Below are 6,314 nucleotides of genomic sequence, written 5' to 3'. Positions count from 1 at the left end.
AAAGGAATGTATTAATTTTCATTCCCACCAGCAGTGCAAAAGTGTTAACTTTTCTCCACATAGATGCCAACATCTCTGGTCTTGGGATTTTGTGATATAGGCTAGTCTCACTGGAGTAAGATGGTATCTCAAAGTAGTCTTGATTTGCACTTCTCTGATGATTAAAGATCATGAAAATTTTTTCATATGTCTGAAGGCCGCGTGCCTGTCTTCTTCAGAGAAGTTTCTCTTCAAATCCCTTGCCCAGCCTGTGATAGGATCCCTTGTTCTATTCTTGCTAATGTGTTTGCATTCCTGTGGATTCTGGTTATTAAACCTTTCTTGGAGACATAACCTGCAAATATCTTTTCCCATTCTGAGGGCTGTTTGCTTGCTTTACTTACTGTGTTCTTGGCTGTGCAGCATCTTTTTAGTTTGATCAAGTACCAGTAGTGTATTTTTGAAGCTGCTTCAATTGCCCAGGAGGACGTCCTCATAAAATAGTCGCCCAGACCAATGTCTACAAGGGTTTACACTGCACTCTCCTCTAGCAATTTTATACTTTCATATCTTAAGTTTAAATCTTTGATCCAGTGAGGGTCTATCTTACTTAATGGTGAAACGTGCTGGTCCACTTTCAGTCTTTTACAGGTTGCCAGCCAGTTCACCCAGCACCATTTTTTAAATAGGGAATCTTTTCCCCACTGAATGTTTTTAATTGGCTTGTCAAAGATTAAATAACGGTAGGTAGCTGGATTCATCTCTTGATTCTCTATTCTATTCCAGACATCTACCTCTCTGTTTTTGTGCCAATACCATGCTGTTTTGATCACTATTGATTTGTAGTATACTCTGAAGTCTGGTAGCATAATTCCTCCTGCTTTGTTTTTATTTCTGAGTAATGTCTTGGCTATTCCAGGTTTTTTCTGATTCATATAAAACGAAGTATTGTTTTTTCCAGATCTTTAAAGTATGACAGTGGAGCTTTAATAGGGATTGCGTTGAAATTATATATTGCTTTGGGTAGTATAGATATTTTAACTATGTTGATTCTTCCCAGCCATGAGCAAGGTATGTTTTACCATTTGTTAATATTTTCAGCTATTTCTTTTCTTAGAGTTTCATAGTTCTCTTTATACAGATCTTTCACGACCTTTGTTAGATAAATTCCCAAATATTTCATCTTCTTTGGCACTACTGTGAATGGGATAGAGTCCTTAACTCAAGTTGTTTTTTCAACTTGACTGTTGTTGGTATATATAAAGGCTACCGATTTACGAATGTTGATTTTGTAACCTGAGACGCTGCTGTATTCCTTGATCAGTTCTAAAAGTTTTGTAGTAGAGTCCCTAGTGTTTTCCATATATACTATCATGTCATCCGCGAAGAGTGAAAGCTTAATCTCTTCTGACCCTATACGGATACCCTTGTTCTCCTTTTCTTCCCTAATTGCAGTGGCTAAAACTTCCATTACAATGTTAAAAAGCAATGGAGACAATGGGCAGCCCTGTCTGGTTCCTGATCTGAGTGGAAATGATTCCAATTTAACTCCATTCAATATGATATTGGCTGTGGGTTTGCAGTAGATGGCCTCTATTAGTTTAAGAAATGTCCCTTCTATAGCTATTTTCTTAAGTGTTCTGATCATGAAGGGATACTGGATATTATCAAAAGCTTTTTCTGCATCGATTGAGAGAATCATATCGTCTTTGTTTTTTAATTTGTTTATGTGCTGGATTACATTTATAGATTTACGTATATTGAACCAGCCTTGAGATCCTGACATAAAACCGACTTGGTCATGATGTATAATTTGTTTGGTGTGTTGCTGGATTCTGTTTGTTAGGATGTTGTTGAATAAGTTTCACATATACCCTTGCAAGATGCACCACAGATGTAATCCCACCAATCACCCTCCCTCTGCCTACCTCCCTTTTCTCTGTTTCCCCCTTACCTGTTCCCCCTATTCTTAGGTTGTAATTGTTTTACAGCTTTCATGTAAAAGCCATAAATTAGTTTCATAGTAGGGCTGAGTACATTGGATACTTTTGCTTCCATTCTTGAGAAAACTTACTAAGAAAAATATGTCCCAGCTCCATCCATGTAAACATGGAAGAGGTAAAGTCTCCATCTTTCTTAAAGGCTGCATAATATTCCGTGGTGTACACATACCACAATTTATTAATCCATTAGTGGATCAATGGGCACTTGGGCTTTTTCCATGACTTAGCAATTATGAATAGGGCTGCAATAAACATTCTGGTACAAATGTCTTTGTTATGATGTGATTCTTGGTCTTTTGGGTATATGCCTAGTAGAGGAATTATAGGATCAAATTTCCACTTCTCCTGAGGGGAAATCAAGCCTTGGTGGCACTTCCCTGCGGTGTGGTGCGGCAGCCCTCCCTGGGCGGGTAACAATACAACCGGCCATAAAACTGAATGAAACTCTAGCATCCACCTCACTCCCACACGGGGTCTGGGGGCCTGTCCCCCACAATTTCGGATTCTTTGGGATCTCTCAACGGGTGTGGACCCAGCATAAACTGTGGCTGCTCAGTGCTGACTCTGGGACGCGAGACAGAGGAGAAAAGGGTCAGCTGACTGCCCACACCAGGTCGGCAGTTCCCTGGAGGCAGAGCAACAGCTGTTTTTTCTTTAACGGCAGAACGGTTCACTTCTGGATATTCTGAGGCCACAACCCCGGTCTCCCTGTGCAACCAGAGGAGGCCACCGGTGAGCGCAGGATTTCCTGACACTACTCACAAACACGGGAAGCTTACAGGGCGGGGCCTACCCAGAGAGGTGATCAGAAGCAAACCTTCAGCAGCAAAGACATTTGAACTCAGAAGAGCCCGTCTTCTGTAGGCGATGTCGGCAGGAACAGAGACAGAATCCCGCAAAGTTGTCTGTTCTGTTCTGTTCTGTTAACAGCATCTATCAGGGACGGGGCTAAGCCTGAGTGAACACCTTCTTCCCATCACCTGCATCAAGCACTCAAAGATGTCAGGCCCCATTTCCTCCTGCTAAATAGCGGCAGTCTGCGGGGGCCTGGCAGACTTCCTTGCGATTCAGACAGGTGCAAACCCCTGGAGTGTCTGTTCACTGCATGCAACTGGGTTAGCCATCTGCAGAGATACCAGTGACTGGGTCCAACTGAGGGGCAAAGTGGGGAAGGAGACGTCAACCTTCCTAGACTGCTCTGTTTGCTGGGTGGCTCCTCCTGACTCCATGCTGCACTGGGGTGAGCCGTGTCAGAGTAGTCACTAGGCGCCTGTGATCCAGTTCCCAGAGACCTCTTGAACTCTCCGACCAAAGACAGGTGCAGATTCAGAAGTTGATATGGACCTTTTGAACTGAGCTAATAGACTGAGGACTTCTCAGGCGGTTCTCTGGGTGTGCAGTTGTAGGAAGGTTTGATTCTCCTTTTCCAACTGGGGCCAGAGGGGGGCAGGCAGGGTGACTTAATTGCTGATTTTTCCACACAGCTGAGACTTCAAGCCAGAGTAGAAGTTGCAATAGGATTGAACAGAAAAAAGCTGAAAACAAGACAGAACCACTTAACCCCACCACACAAGACAGGGCCCAGTTTCTCAGGCCACAACACTATACGGGCCCTGGATAAAGCCCCAGGGGAAAAACCGAAGGGAGTAAAATAACCATGGGGCGGAATCAGCGGAAAAACTCTGGTAACATGAATAAACAGAATAGATCAACCCCCCCAAGAAAAGATACGGCAGATGCGATTGAAGATCCCATTCATAAACAACTGGCAGACATGTCAGAAATCGAATTCAGACTTTGGATTGCAGACAAGATTAGTAAAATGGAATTAGGAATTTGAGGAGAAATTCAAAAGTTGTCTCAAGAATTTAACGAATTTAAAGACAAAACCACCAAAGACTTTGACACACTGAAGCAAGAATTTACAGCCCTCAAAGATATGAAAAACACAGTAGAAACCCTCAGCAACAGAATGGAGCAAGCAGAAGAAAGGATTTCTGACATCAAAGATAAAGTCTTCGAACACTCCCAATCTCTCAAAGAGGAAGAGAAATGGAGAGCAAAAACGGATCACTCACTCAAAGAGCTCTCAGATAATTTGAAAAAAAGCTATGTACGAATTATTGGGATTTCTGAGAATGATGAAGTGGCCTCGAAGGGCACAGAGGCCCTTCTGCATGAAATTATGAAAGAAAATTGTCCAGACATGCCTAGAGAATCTGAAATACACATGGGAGAAAGCTTCAGAACCCCAGGATGATTCAACCCCATTAAATCATTCCCCAGAAATATCATAATTAGCTTCACTAAAGTTAACATGAAAGAGAAGATTTTCAAAGCAACCCGGGGAAAGAAAACTATAACATACAAAGGTAAGAATATTAGAATCACTGCAGATCACTCTGCTGAAACTTTTCAAGCCCGAAGAGAGTTGTCATCAACTTTGAATCTCCTAAAGCAAAATAACTTTCAACCAAGGATCTTGAATCCAGCTAAACTGAGTTTCATCTATGATGGAGAAATTAAATACTTCAATAACATTCATATGTTCAAAAAACTTGCCATAAGTAAACCAGCTCTTCAGGATGTTCTCAGACCTATCATCCACAATGACCAACCCAATCATATAACACAAAAGTAAACTCACTCAGAAATTCGGATCAAACTCCAACTTCCACACTGGCAAAAGGATTAAAAATGTCCACTGGACCTTTGAAAAACTCGATACCCAAAATTCCACCAGACTTCTCAATACTCTCCATCAATGTCAACGGCTTAAACTGTCCTCTAAAGAGGCATAGGTTACCTGACTGGATACAAAAACTCAAGCCAGATATTTGTTGCATACAAGAGTCACATCTCAACTTAAAAGACAAATACAGACTCAGGGTGAAAGGATGGTCATCCATATTTCAGGCAAATGGTAATCAGAAAAAAGCAGGTGTTGCAATTTTATTTGCAGATAGAGTAGGCTCTAAACCATCAAAGGTAAGGAAGGACAAGAATGGTCACTTCATATTTGTTAAGGGTAATACTCAACATGATGAGATCTCAATTATTAATATCTATGCACCCAACCAGAATGTACCTCAATTTATAAGAGAAACTCTAACAGACATGAGTAACTTGATTTCCTCCAGCTCCATAATCGTCAGAGATTTCAACACTTCGTTGGCCGTGTTGGATCAATCCTCCAGCAAGAAGCTGAGCAAAGAAATCTTAGATTTAAACCTAACCATCCAATATTTAGATTTAGCAGACATCTACAGAACATTTCATCCCAACAAAACTGAATACACATACTTCTCATCAGCCCACAGAACTTACTCCAAAATTGACCACATTTTAGGTCACAAGTCTAACCTCAGTAAATTTAAATGAATAGAAATTATTCCATACATCCTCTCGGACCATCCTGGAATAAAACTTGAATTGAGTAACAACAGGAATCTGCATACTCATGCAAAAACATGGAAGTTAAATAATCTTATGCTGAATGATAGCTGGGTCAGAGATGAGATTAAGAAAGAAATCGCCATTTTTTGGAACAAAATGACAATGAAGACACAAACTATCAGAAACTTTGGGACACCGCAAAGGCAGTTCTAAGACGGAAATTTATAGCACTGCGAGTCTTTCTCAAGAGAACAGAAAGAGAGGAAATTAACAACTTAATGGAACATCTCAAGCAACTGGAAAAGGAAGAACATTCCAACCCCAAATCCAGTAGAAGAAAAGAAATAACCAAAATTAGAGCAGAATTAAATGGATTTGAAAACAATAGAATAATACAACAGATCAATAAATCAAAAAGCTGGTCTTTAGAAAAGGTCAATAAAATAGATAAACCTCTGGCCAACCTAACCAGAAAAAAAAGAGTAAAATCACTAATATCATCAATCAGAAACAAAAATGGTGAAATAACAACAGACTCATCAGAAATCCAAAAAGTCCTTAATGAATATTACAAGAAACTTTATTCTCAGAAATATGAAAATCTGAAGGAAATTGACCGATACTTGGAAGCACACCACCTTCCAAGACTTAACCAGAATCAAGTGGAAATGTTGAACAGACCCATATCAAGTTCAACATCATCAAATAGCATCAACTATACAAAAGCTCCTTAAAAAGAAAAGCCCGGGACCAGATGGTTTCACGTCAGATTTCTACCAAACCTTTAAAGAGGAATTAGTACCTATATTACTCAACCTGTTCCAAAATGTAGAAAAAGAAGGAAGACAACCCAACACGTTCTATGAAGCAAACATCACCCTGATCCCCAAACAAGGAAAAGACCCAACAAGAAAAGAAAATTATAGACCAATATCA

The sequence above is a fragment of the Nycticebus coucang genome, chromosome Y (assembly GCF_027406575.1).
Source record: "Nycticebus coucang isolate mNycCou1 chromosome Y, mNycCou1.pri, whole genome shotgun sequence".
Lineage (NCBI taxonomy): Eukaryota > Metazoa > Chordata > Mammalia > Primates > Lorisidae > Nycticebus > Nycticebus coucang.
This window is presented reverse-complemented; position numbering follows the sequence as displayed.